Source organism: Dermacentor andersoni, chromosome 1, assembly GCF_023375885.2.
Source record: "Dermacentor andersoni chromosome 1, qqDerAnde1_hic_scaffold, whole genome shotgun sequence".
Taxonomy (NCBI): domain Eukaryota; kingdom Metazoa; phylum Arthropoda; class Arachnida; order Ixodida; family Ixodidae; genus Dermacentor; species Dermacentor andersoni.
The window spans coordinates 281,685,943-281,700,414 of NC_092814.1; the positions used below are offsets into that span (position 1 = coordinate 281,685,943).

At 49.3% G+C, this 14,472-nt stretch overlaps 1 protein-coding gene across 1 annotated transcript in view; it reads left to right on the plus strand.

The window, feature by feature from the left end:
• The first annotated feature begins 1,874 nt into the window (after positions 1-1,874).
• Positions 1,875-14,472, plus strand: part of GC (gamma-glutamyl carboxylase) — a 108,574-nt gene continuing 95,976 nt past the window's right edge. Inside the window, exon 1 of the mRNA XM_055063497.2 lies at positions 1,875-2,010. The gene's annotated coding sequence lies outside the window, so the exon portion shown is untranslated. The remainder of the gene's footprint in view (positions 2,011-14,472) is intronic.

Here is a 14,472-nt window from a genome sequence, read left to right on the forward strand (position 1 = left end):
TCTTTTCGTCCAAGCGGCTGAATCTCAAATGTGCCCTGTTGAGCCGACGCACGGAAAACTAGAGTATGAGTCAAGGACAGAGATGCAAACACCTTTTCGCGCCAATCCACTTAGACGGCGGTTTTACGAATGCCTTAATTCGGGAGAGGCTTAACAAGCCAGGAGCGCGGAAGCAAATCTCCCTGGAAAAGCGAAGGAAACAGCGCAGCGAGTGCCACAAAAAGCAAGAGAAGCGGGTCAGATTGACCAGGACGAGGCCGCCAATCGCGCCACGAACCCGCTACACGGGATTTGGCGGCCGCGAGCTTACGCCAAGCTACGACTCTCCCTAAAGCAGCGCTGTCATGGCAACACGGCCAGTCACGTCCCCCAGTAGGGAAGTCGCGCTCCGGAACCTCCGCCTTGGTTCGTGGTGAGGGTGACGCGACATCGCGCGGTGCGCCGAGTGGCGCGTCAGCAGAGTGCTCGAGCTTCAGGATGGAGCCAGACGTCCAGCACCAAGGCAACGAAAAGAAAGGTCAGGACACATGTGTCGCATGCCTGGGATATGCAGGGTTTGCCTCGTTCTTTTTTTGTGCTACGGAAAATGATAATGCACCGTGGTTTCCAAGCGTAATAAGGTTAACGGGAGAAAGAAGGCAGACATAAAGGACAGGAAATCCAAGCGTCTTTCCAGCCTGTCTTTCCTCTCCCGTTAAAGTTTTTCACTACTGGAAAACGTAGCGCGTTATACGTTCGACCAACGAGTCCGCCTCCCAGCTTTAAATTTAGAAATGGAACTTGCGCAAGAATGGGCGGAGCATACAAATCCGCCAATTTTTGCGCGTGGTCAGTAACAGTTCTTCGTTTTTGTAGCCGCTAATACATAGATTTGTAACTGTAGCCTGAAGCTAAAAAAAAAAAAAAAGATGTGATAGCGCTTGCCCAGAGCAACCGAAGTTAAACTTCGCGAATGCAGTTCCACGGGGAAGTGATGTGCACGCATTTAGCGCACGCGTATAGTTGGTACATACGCGTAGTCCATGTAGGTTAGCCCAAGCTTGTGGGTAAATTGCGCTTTTGTATTCTTTTTCTTCTTTGCAGTGCTCTAATTGCTAGCGCTGTAAGCTGGTTAGGACTTAGTGTAACTAGGACGGAGCAAATGCCGACAGCAGCGCTGATAGGCTGACACTGCTTGTAACAACGACGAGATAATTACATCCTTCACCGTCTCTTTTTATGCAGAATTCAGTGTTTCGGAATATATAACTTGCAAACCTACCTAAGGCGTTACTGGCATGGCAGTTGGAAGTCTCGCTGTGAACACATCAAGCCGGTATTGCAAGCGATGTGTGATGAATTTGAATCATAATGCATTTAGGGTCATATTTAAAGACATAGGTCCCAAGCCTATGTTCAGACTCAAAATTTTTTTTGGGAAGCGCGTGATATATATATATATATATATATATATATATATATATATATATATATATCAAAGCAATGCTCAAACTGAATACCTCCATACATAAAGCTGCACTTGAGAGAATAAAAGAATAACAGGAATAACAGGGCGACAGTACCTTTGACTTGTTTTTTCGGGTCGCCCGGTCACTTGTTCTTCAACCATGGGGACACCAGCCTGCAGTAAAACGGTAAGAGACTTTATCGCTCATGCGCAATGTTTCTGGATAGTCTCTTCAAATAAAAACAATCACAAACACCTGCTCCTATTTCAAGTTATGGTTGCAACTAGTAGTTCAAGTTCTACTGCAGCGTAGCCCGTTAGGTTCAGCCATTATAAGAGACATTAAAAATGTTTCGCACAAATGACGTTCACTTGTCTTTCTGCCACCAATACCCACGAACAGACCGTACTTTCCACAGGTGGCAGATGCTTTTCTCAGGCTACCTTGGTGGATTGGCTAAAGGCCACCCGAGTGGCGCTGTGCAAACATGCGACGGCATTCACCCTCTGGCTGCACACTCCATGTGATCCGTCAAGCCTGGCCATTGCGCGGATCCTATTCGGTGAGCTGCTACATACATACATACATACATACATACATACATACATACATACATACATCATTTCGGCTGCTTGATACCACAGAACTGACGCACTTCGCTTTCCTAATTGTAGGGACGTTCCATATTTTAATAATAATAATAATAATAACGACCACGACGACGACGATGATGATGATGATGATGATGATGATGATGATGATGACGACGACTCGCGTGTTTGCATTGAATTTGAAGGAAGTGAGCAATTATACTTGAATTATCCAGAATTACAACGTTGGATCAGCTCTATACTTCAATGACAGATTGGATTTTTGACTTGTGGAAGCCGAAATGAGTAAGTGGGGAGACAGACAGACAGACAAAGAACTTTGCTAATGGCTGGCACGAAGGAAAAGACGGCATTGCTTAGTTGATAGAGCCTTGTCTTATTAATTGTTTTCATGACGTTCGTTAAAGCAGCCTTTAGGGTAAAAAAATCAACTTTGCGATAACAGTTGCTTCGCGCAGGGATCCTTGAAATGGCGAACTCCCAAGTTTTTTTCTGCAGGAAACATACAGAATTGCACAATTCACATGTACGGAATAAAAAAAGAAAAGATCTGTAGAGAGACAAAAAAATTCTGTAAAAGAAAAAAATCTGTAGAGAGACAGATTTTAATAATAATTGCAGAGGTTAGCCTAGCCATACACCATGAATGCTACTACGACTGTCATAAGTAATGGAAGATAAAAAGAGAAGAAAAAGCAAAAAAATGAAATCTGACATACGGAACACATCGCCCGTACACAACCCCACACGTGCGCATGCACACATAGAATATAAACATAGAAAGAACATAGAATATAGGTATGATACGAACCATGCGTGACAGCCCCCACAGAAACAGTTCAGTATCGTGTGTGTGTGTTTGTGGTGTTCTTCTTTTTCTTCGTTTCTTTTCGTATTCTTTTTCTCCCATCTATCGCATCCCTTTCGCCCTCCCTCGGTACAGGGTAGCCAACCGGAGACAATCTCTGGTTAACCACCCTGTGTTTCCTTTGCTTTCCTCTCTTTCTCTCTCTCTCTGCTACAGTAAACCAGACGGGACCGGACAAAGGGTTTGCTAGAGCGGGAATTTTACTATTAGAGGAGCCACTATAAGTACTTCGTAGTACGTACGGCCAACAAAACTGCTTTAAACATTCCCAAAATTTTGCCCATCAATACACGGCGAAAAAGTAGGAATATCGGATACATTGCCGTAAGGAAGCTGTGGTTGTCATGCCGCGCTGGAGGCTGCGATAGTGCAATCGCATAGATTCTTTGCTATGGTAGATGACGCAAAGATCGACCAGGTAATTCAGTCCGCAGCAAACGGCATATTCAACTGGTCCTTTCCGGGCACTCTTGCGCGAAGCCTTAAAAGTCGTTTAAATAGAAATCTACGTCGTGACACTTTATATATATATATATATATATATATATAATGTGTCACGACGTAGCTTTCTTCTTAAAAGACTTTAGCGTGGAAAACCTACGCGCACAGCTGATATAGCCCAGCGTACGATCTGAGAGGGCATGCTTTGGCGGTAAAGAGGGGTGCTCAAGCCGCTGGTGTTTACTATAACAAACTACTCTGGTTCTGCGGCTTACTATATCGAACGTTTTGCCATAGGAACCACAAGAATTCAATCGAGGCCTGAGCCGTTTAATATACCGAGATATTTAATATATTTATAATTACCATAATGACCGTAAACGGTTTAAGTGAATTAATCCGAGGAGTTTTGCCCGGATGCAACAGCAATGTAGGGCCAGCGTTTCCTCAGCAAAAACTGTTCGTCACTGGCCGTACGCCTTACGATATGTTCGCTGTCCCATTTGGCTGGCTCCTCTTTTGAGAAAGAACTCTGGCGTGCTAAATGCTTTGTAAACGGGTGCCCTTAAAAGCAACGTTGTAACCCGCTACGCGGGTTACACAGTGTTTCCTCATGGTCGAAGAAATCTCCAACTTCTAGGTGTGCGTAGCCGCGAGTCTTTAACGCACTCTAAGATATTTTTGAAGCTGCCGAGCATTCGCAAGTGCTAACAGAATGACCCAATCAAGTCATCGCTTAGATAACAAGTGTGGCATATTGCAGCACTCCCGAGATGAGTTAAAAGAAAAATATTGCTAAAAGTAACGATGAACTGCGCGCTTGTTGCACAGCCGCGCTTGTCGGGGAAATGGGGATTGCGGGCCACAATTCAAATAAAAAGTTGCAAATAGTCCCATACCATCCGTGAGTAAAGTCAGGGAGCGCCAGAGGACAGCCGGCGCAAGAGCCGCTACGCCACGGTTGGCAAAGGGTGAGGATACGGCTTGCAGATGCCGCTCTCGCAGTGAATATTTCCAACTTAGCCGCTGTTCCACACTGGGTAGACAACCGCTGCAGCACCATATTTTGACAGAACCTACAATTCTTATGTGTGTATAGGAGCTGATATCGGACACCAGTTGGCCTTGCCTGCATGATGACGGGCAGTGGTTGCTCCAAGATTTAGGAGAAAGCTGGTCACTGCGCAGTAGCGCAACGGTAGCCGCGGAGGTCTATGTGGCTGAGTTTCGCTGGCACTAGACGATGTTCGTTGACAGAAGCCAGATGCCAAACAGCAGACGACTCAGATATCACACCAGATAGCGCAGGAGGCGCGAAAGCAGTTCGAGATGTCTACAAGAGCTAAGAATGCAAAAGCTGATGTGAGAAAGATAACGTTGCTGTTTATTCCGGGCACAGTCGTGGTAATTATACAGGAAGTGAACTTACAGGGCAGTATACTCTAGTGCAAAAATCAGCGTTTTCCAGTGCCTTCCAGTGTGAAACCAGCCCGTTTTTTGACGCTGGATCGCACTGGGGACGCTGGCACTCGCTAGGAGTCGCTGGGAGTCACTGGGACACCAGTAAGAACGCTGAATAAGAGCTGGGTCACACTGGACGAGACGCTGCATGGTTTCACTGCCATGACGCTGGGGCGCACTGGTTTGTGCTGTACACGCGCTGGTTCTCGCTGCACTTCGCTGGGTGCACTGGAAAGTGCGCTGGTGGCGTTTGTGCTGCACTGGTTCAAGTGCGCAAGGAGCATATAGGCGATGTTCATTATTAAATGCTTTATACAATTTCATCGCTAGATACTCTTGTCATACATGACCCTATATCTTGGGGTAATAAAAGTCTATTTCATGTCGCAGCTTGGAATAAAGGTGCGTGATCACGCACCTTTCATGGTTTATGCCCTGTTCATGTAGTCATATTTGACACTGAAGATCATCACTGTAAACGTAAATAACTCCCAGGTGCGAGTATATTGCTTGTCCTCTAGCGACCCCACGGTTAGGAGTTTATTATGCTCCGTATGATCGGAGTAGAATTTTTACTCCATGCGAGCGGAATCTTTGCGTGGAACCACGGGAGTTTCTTTTTTGTCTTTTTTTTGTTGCTTTGTAATGGACGCAGTTCTTTCGAAGTGCAACGGGAGTATAAAAAAAGATGCCGCGTTAAATTGCGTGAAGATTTTTATATGCAGGGGCTACTGTTCAAATTTCTAAATATGCACACAAGACCGCGTCAAATTCAACGAAACAAGTCAATGAAAGCACATAAATCGTGACATACATAAACATTTGAGAAACGCCAATGCAGAACTGTGAAAGACATTCAACATACACGCGACACACCAGAATGCCGGTATATATAGCCACGATACTGTGTGCCTCAAACCGCCTAGTGAGCAGCTGTGCTGTTTTCATAATTACGACTCACATGCTCGCTCATACGAGATCTGCCGCTCTGAAATTAACAGAAGACCTTAATGAACACACAACTGTTAATTCAAAATAGTGGGAAAAAAATGTTAATGGCGTAATTTTTCACAATTAGCATGCCATTCTGCGAGTGCTGGAGCGACTTCGCACACCGCCGGCGTTCGCGGCCAAAAAGTAGTGCGCTAGTTACACTATGCAAGAAAAATGTAAGTGCGCGCGCTTCATGGCAAAATTAACTTTGTGCAATATAGTGGTAGCGTAGCCATAATTTATTAAGTGTGAGCATGACCCGCAGCACCCGACGTAATAACACCGAAAATGCGCAGTCATACATTTTCTAGACCGCACTACTTGCTCAGTGTCCAAGCAATTTCTCTCGGTTGTAAAAAGGAGCTACATCGCTGATCTGTCGAGCGAATCCTCAAACGCGGAGCCAGCAGGCATGCTTTTAAATCAGTGTCTGGGATAGAGCATAATGTTAATGCAATATCGGAAGCAACGACATGACCAAAACCGAAATGCGCCATAACAATTCGGTGCACATTGCTCAGTAAGAAGCTTTATTACAGTACGCATACTTAAGTCCTACCGTTTTTCTTGGGTGAGGATATCCGCACACAGATGCATAAAAACAGTTGCTTGTAGTCCGGTCTTTTTCACTGGCCACCCAGCGCCGCAACGAACTTGGAGCATGCCATTCATGTGCGACTAGCACGGACATCGTCGCTCGAACAGTGGCTGCTGTTGCCATTTCTACGCGGTCCTTACAAACATTACGCCGGCCGTTGTCAGCATGTACTCACAAGGACATACAAGTCGCATTTCACGTACGGAAGAACGCAAGCCACGGTCACGCAGCACGAAAAACACAGTCAGAGCCTGAGCCGACATCACGAGTCAGTGAGCAGCTTCGAGGTATACCTAAGCCTTTTTCCGCACTTGAGAACGTTGCTACTGCATTCATGGTTGTCAGCGAAGTGATCACAGCTAACGCACTTGAAGCTGAGATACAGTGAGCTTCAGGCACGCCTATAACACTTTCTGGAAGGAAATACGGGAAACAAATTGACGAACAGCTGTCCCGGAACGACACTTCACAGATGTAAGCAAACCGTCAGCCATGAACACTGCTGACTCAGCCGAACGCGTCCGGTCGCTGGCGCGGCGCACAGCCTCATGGGAAGTGTCACGTGACCAACCTGTCTCGGCGTAGGGGAGTTTTTTAAAACTCCCTGTCGGAGTTTCACAAGAGAACAAGATTTTGCAGCGGAGTAAAATCGCTTCATGTCGCCTTAAAGCTCCCGCAGCTATAGCCAACGGAGTGAAACAAGGGAATGGCGCTGTTTTGCTCCCATACATTGGAGTAAATATTCGAGGAGGGGAGGTTTTATGGCACATCACCTGTTAAAAACTCCCAGGTGGGTTTATTTTCGTTTACAGTGACTTTCGTTTTTCTTTTCCAGTTCCCTTTTGACTGGGCGGATAGCTAATTCTTGAACAAAATCACGCAAACGCAGACGACGCCTCGTTTTTTAGTGCAACCGATGACTGCGAGTTGTTGCTGTGTTCGCGGTGTTGTGGAGTCGACACGAAACCCAGAAGACGTTCAGACACGTTCCAACGGACTCACAGGAAGCCTGCCGACGATTGATATTATCGCACCGATAGTAAAGCTGATGCGATTCGTGCGCTTCCACTTTCCCTACAGTCTACTAAAAAATAATAGACAAAAGGTTCTGAGGCTCAAATACACACATTTTAGCAATCGCCCGGTAGTGGCGCCGAGATCGTTCCCTTCTACCGAAGCTTAGGCTTAGTGTGCCCGCTGAGTCTGTCTACACGCTGTCGGCCCGTCTGGGCTGATGAATCAACAAGTCTAACAAGGATAAATCACTCTGTATTTCAACTTTCATATCGGTGTTCTTAAATAAACCATTTTTTCGTGTCTACAGTGTCAGCACAAAAAGCGATGAGCGCCCATGTGACGTGTTATAAACATACGTATACATGCTGTCGCCGAAGGCTGCCAGCACTAGCCTACGCTTCTCTGACGAAGATATGTGACCAGACAGACGTGTCGATTGATATGGATCATTGAACTAAGAAAATGTTGCGTATCCTTTCCGCAAAGAACAAGAAGCGGCTATCAAAATCGGCAGTAACAACCAAAACAGCAACCCGGGTCGGCGGTTCATTTAGGACTTTTTTTCGAGATTAAAATACAAACACAAAATAAAACCAGTGTTGTGGCTTTTCTTATAGCATAATATTGAATAAGGACAACAACTTTTTTCTTTCTAACATAGACGTAAGCTTTAGTTGCATGGCGATAGTGAATCTGCCGTGTCTGTGCGAGACGCGCCTGCGAAACTGCGCCTGGATAATGATATGGCAAATTATTCACACTCTGCTGTCTGTTGAAGGGGCGTAGTCATTCTGCTTCCGATCACCGACGCGTGTGGAGACAGGATGGTTGGCTCCGAGCGAGCTGCGACAGCGGTCGTCAACGGCCGTGGTAGGCCGTCTTTTTCCGTGCCCAAGGACTACAGTATTATTCTGCCCAGTGTTTAATCAGGTGAAGCTATGAAGCGTGCTGTCATGCTGCACTGTTACATCTCAGGTAGTCCGTATTGTATCAAAGACTTTCTAAAGCCTCTGCAAGACGCCAGCGTCATCAAGGACGTTGCTGTGATAGGTGCCTAACTGATGTCCCACGTCTGGCTCGTTAACCTACGGACGAATGAAGCTAAAAAGAAGCTTATATAAGCAGGACGCTTGGTCGTCAAGGGCCGTCTTTGCATCGTCATCGACGCCAACAAGCAAGAGGTGCGTCTGAAATTGCATTGGATGACTTGTCACGAACGATAACATTCGAAGGACATTCAATGAATATAGTGAAGTGAAGGAGGTGACCATGCAATGACCGGTAGAAAGTGTAGGGCTTCGGATGTGATGACTCACTGAGTTTGTGCGACTGTTTTTAAAGGAGGGTATCACACTGGACTACATACCGCCCTAAATGCGTCTTGGCAGCGGTACAGTGCTCATTGTGGCGCCAGGTCAAGCCCCTCTGTGCCTTCGTTTCAAGCACACAGATAATATACGGCGAGCTTGTAGGGTTCCGAAGTGCGCCGAATGTCACGCATTTGGCCACGGACAGGAGGCATCTACTCGCAGCTACGCCAAAGCTGTCGGCTGATCTACGGTTGTAGACAAAAGTGAGCTTTTCATGGATGAGGAAGAGGCAGAGCAAGCTGCAGCACCCGCGACAGCTGACAAGAGCGCAACCGATCAGGAGACAGGCAAGGAGGACAGCGTCTCCGGGCTGGAAGCGTCGGCTATGATGGTGCCCAGCGTTGGTGAGCACTGTTAGATACGGGACCTTTTCCTGAGCCTACTGCGAGTTCACCAGACCACATCGAATCGTGTCACACCTAATTAAGGAGCGCCGAAGCACATCTACCACGTTCCCGAGGCGCGGCACGTCCAAACAAGCTGGCGTCCCCCACCTCGTGCGCCGCACGTGGAGCTGTTGTCCCACTGCTTGACTCTTACCGAAGGTGTAGCGGGAGCCTGGCACGGTTCCAGGTAACGTGGGTGGCGAGCAAAGGTGCTTTGCAGCTCTGAAAGGCCGCGCGAAGACAACCCGTCTCCCCCTCATCCGCTTATTGTCACGGCGCTTGCAAGCCGCGAGGCAACGACGGCCGTAATGCACCGTGAAGCCCTGGGAGCAATCGCCCCCCCCCCCCCCCGTTCGCCTTTTTGACGGTAGTTGCAGACCAGGAAGGCAATACCGCAGTCAAGTAATCCCTCGGACAATTGGAGCCCACGGAGCGACCCTCTGCGCCGGGTGTGACGTACACTCGCGCGGGCGCCTACCGCTGGCCGAAAATGACCACACCTGAGCGGGCTCGCCGATTGGCCGAAGGGGACGTGACTTCTAGACACCCAAGGGGTTAAAAGCCAGAGACCGGGAGCAGCAAAAGAGCATTCCTTCATTCATCTCTTTCGAGCTTCTTGCCACGGGCCGCAGCGTCCGAGTTGCTGCCGGCCCGTAATGACTTTATGACTGTTAATTTCTTTGTACTCTCACAGTAAATAATGTAAATAAATCTCCAGTTTTCATCTCAAAGTCCTCCTCAACCTCGGCCAACTCCCGCACCCAACGGCAAGGTCCAACATCTGGGGGACATAAATTGGGATTGTCCTCCATATCCAACAGCACCAAGAGACCGCTACAGCAAACGCGGCCGGCGTTGGTTTGGTGCTCCAGGATGATGAAGCAATGAGACAGTCTACGGACGCGACCAGCGTCTCTCAGACGCAGCAGGTAGCAAGCACAAAGCCAGTGGTCGACACGAAAGTGCTGCGGGAATAAAGGACGCGGAGACAACCCTGGCAAAGCGTCGCCATGACGTTGCGGTGTCGGTGTCGCAAACAGGTCTGAGACAGGTTGAAGCATCGCTGGATGCGAATGCATGGGGTGAAGAAGAAACCTCGCAGCGCTGTTCGGACACGCGTGTCGTCCCTTTCAAGACCAGCAAGGAGGCTAACCTCTAGACGCCACTATGGCGAGTGCATGCACAAAGCACTGAGATGGAGAATGAGGGCGTCTTGCCGGCGGTCTCGTCCGGCAGGGAAAATGTGTCGTTGGAAAGGTCCCTGCGCGTAGGAACAATTAATATCCGCGAAATAGCGACTAAAAGAAGGCGAAATCCGTCGTATCGTATTGTGACGGAGCAAGAATTAGATATAATCGCAGTGCAGGAAACAAAAGATGAAGGCGAAGACCAGACGGAGGGCATGCTACGCCCGCTCTCGGCGTATTAGGATGTGTGCGTCAGTGATGCGGTTGGGACGCCAGGAGGGTGTGTTCTATTTGGACGTAGTTCCTTAGGGATTGTTATACATTCGGTTACAAGCTGTCCATTGGGCCGCTCTGTAGTCTGTGATTTGGTTTTTGCCTGCAATGAGTGGCACATGGTTTGTCTGTATGCTCCATCTGACGTTGCACAGCGTCTAGATTTCTTATGCCGCATTAGTGAGTATAGTAACACTGATCGTATACTTATCCTTCTCGGTTATTTTAACAGTGTATGCCATTCATCATGAGACACAACAAGTACCACGCCGCATCGTGAGGCGGTAAAGTTAAGGGATATCATCAACGACTTCGCTCTTGAAGATGTGGGAGAATGTGTTACAAGTGGGCATGACGTCTAATTCACACATTTTCAAGGTTCTAGTCACCCACGCTTAGATCGTGCATATGTGTCGATGGATATGGTGCATTGGTGTAAGGATTATTGCATAACCCTTCTCTCATTCACCGATCATTGCTTCTTGATGTTTATCATTTGCAGTAAAAAATAAAGAAAAGGAAACTTTACCTGTGATTCATACAAAATAAATAATAAACTACTTGATGACGATGTTTTCAAAACTTCAGCACTAGAGGGCATACAAGAACTCTACCAAGACAATAACTCAGAGATTGGGCCGAACAGGGAAACGTCTAAAGAAAATATTAAAACGAAAGCTATAGAAAAAAGCAGCATACTTAAACATGAAGAACGAATTCATGAGAAACTGCTACGTTCGAACTTGCGAACTCCCGCGGACCTCCCGCGAGCGGACTTTCGTGAGTGCTGGACACCAGGCACACGGACACATGATCCGACTCACTGTGCGGAACGTCGTGCGGGAATAATGCTGACCTCCGCTCCGGTGTCCACCAGGTATTGTTGGCCTGTGGTTCTGTCCACGACATGAAATAGGCGACTTTTGCTTTGGCCCTGACCGGTTGTCGCCATTAAAGGTCAGCCGGCTGGTTTCCCTGCCATGCGCAAGGACGGAGGCAGTGGCGCGCCTCCTGCCCGAAGCGGCGGTGATAAAAGCATACCCGTGGTGGCGCTTGAGACCGGGAGCGTTCTTCTCTTGTACGCTGTGATCTACTCGAGCTGCGGTACCTTCCGTGACGGGGTGGAGTGCGATGACACTCCGCAGCACAAACTATAATTGTTCAAGGCGATTGCAAAGCGCCTCGATGGGTGGTGGTGGGAAACATTTATTTCACTTATTTACAGAGAGAGTTGGGGACGACCTTAAGGGCCGGCCCCTTACAAAATCCAGGAGGGGTCCCTATAGTCCGGGACTCCTGTGGCCTCCGCGGCGGCTCAGGCCCTAGCCACGAGAGCTCTTTGGCTCTCTAAGGTAGAGCAGCCGAGCAGGGCAGCCTCCCAGCTTTCTCGGGTGGGGGGGGGGCGGGGGAATGGGACGGGTAAGCCGGGTTAGAGGGGCAAGCCCACACCATGTGGAAAACGTCCGAGAATGCGTAACCACGCAGTGGGCACTCCCCGGAGAAAGCAGGGTTAAAGTACTGTAGTATTGCCGGGCACAGTACCGTGTTAGTATAGAGACGGAGGAGCCAGCGCTCCTCTGCCCTGTTCAAACCTTTAGCGAGGGGGGGGGGGGGGTTAAAGCGACCGTCAGTGGATTGGTAAAGCCGAGTGATTTCGCGGAAAGTAATGGCCGGATTTGGTTCTAGATCCTCAGACGGCGGGTGTTGAAGCGATGCCCGGTGGTTGAGCGCGCGGGCTGAGGCATCAGCGACCTCATTTCCTTCTAAACCCGTATGTGCTGAAGTCCAGATGATACGCGCCCCGGGACGGTCCCGGTACTCGCATTCTCGTAAGATTTTTGCGGCGCGGCTGGCTATGCGCCTTTTCTCGAACTTTCGGCAGGCACCCCGGGAGTCGGTGATGATGACTCTGGAGTCAGGATCTGCTGCGGCAAATGCTATGGCGGCTTCCTCCGAATGTGTAATGTTGGGGGCACAAAAAGTGAGGCCCTGAACGTGTTCGTTTTGATGGACCACTGCTGCCGTGTACCACCCCCCGTGGTATGGGTCGGCAGCGTCCGTATAGAAGACCCCATGGCGCGATCCATAGCGTTCGGTGAGGGCCGCCACGCGCGCAGAGCGGCGGCCATCGTGGATTCCCTTAGCCATGTTTTGGGGCTGAGGGTGGATTTGTAGCGCATGGCGCCAGTCCTCTGGGGTTCGAGTCCGATCCTCTGCCTGTGCGGTGTATGTTATGTGCAGGCGGTCTAGGAGGCGTTTCCTGCAGCCGACTTACTCAACCGTAGATACTGGTCGTTCAGGTGCGCTTCTCGAAGTTCCCCGAACGTGTTGGTAATCCCCAGTTCGAGGAGCCTTTGATTCGACGTTGCTGTGGGAAGGTCGAGAGCGCGTTTGTAAATTTTCCTTAGAACAACCTCAAGGGCGTTCTCGTCGCATTTTCGCAAGCGCAGGTAGGGTGCCGAATATAGGATTCGGCTGGTCACGAATGCATTTGCCAGCCTCAAGGCATCTCTGCATCGGAGACCCCCCGTTTGTTGGATACCCGGCGGACCATGTGGCCCACCTGGTCCACTACCTTGCGAAGCTTCTGCAGGGTTGTGTCTGTCTTGCGGTGCCTGTTGATGAAGAGTCCCAACACTCTTATCACGTCGTGTTCTGGTCCGCTAGCGAGGGATAGGGCAATTTGGGTTGTACACTTCGTGCTGGGTCGAAGGTGTACGAATTCCAATTTCGTTGGTTAACATTCGAGGCCACAGCGGCGAGCGTAGGTTTCTACGATCGTTGCCGCCTGTTGCAGACCGGCCTCGATTTGCCCAAGCGATCTTTGGGTGGCCCAGAGCGTGATATCGTCGGCATACAGAGCATGTCTGATGCTGGGGATATCGCTGATCAGAGGGGGGAGCTGAGCCATGGCCAGATTGAAGCGGAGAGGAGAGAGGACGGCTCCTTGTGGGGTTCCTCGAGTACCCAGGAGGTACGGGCCATGCTCCTGGTCTTGGATTTTGAGGAAGGCTTGCCGATCAGTGAAGAACTGTCGAATGTACCTGAAAGTGTTGGACCCACAATTTGTCTGCGACAAGTGTGTGCGTATGATGTCATGCGTGACGTTATCGAACGCCCCTATGAGGCCCAAGGCGAGGACTACCTTGTTGTCACTGGGGTGTTCGACAGGCTCGATGACATCCCTGTTCTGTTGTAGGAGGACATCCTGCGCGGACTGGTGCGGTCGGAAGCCGTGCATGGTGTCAGCAAAAGTGTTCCTGGCTTCGAGGTATGTTGAGAGTCGGTCTCATACCATTGTCTCCATGAGCTTCCCCGCACAAGAAGTCAGGGAGATTGGTCTGAGATTTTCGATGTTCATGGATTTGCCTGGTTTGTGGATAAATGTTACCATGCCGTTTTCCAGTCCATAGGGAGGGGAGTGCCGCCGTCCCAGATAGTGTTGAAGTATTCGAATAGGTGCACGTACGCCGGATCCAGGAGGTTAGCTAAGAGCTTAACCGTCACTCTATCCCGGCCGGGTGCCGTGCCCCGTTTCATTTTGGCCAAGGTCACTTTCAGGTCATGGAGTTGGAAAGGGCGATCCAGCTCCTCATTCTCGAGGCCTGCCTACGAGTACGCTGACCCGTAAGGGCCTTGGATGCTACAGAGATATTTATCCCTGAGCGCAGAAGCCAATTTGGTTGTGTCTCCATCGAAAGCATGAACTGCCCTTTGGAGATGTTTCTGGGTTTCTGTCCGGGTCTGGCCTGATCGATCAGGGCGCGGAAGAGACGCCATGTACTGCGATTTGACATCTGTTTGGCTGCGGTGTTGCAG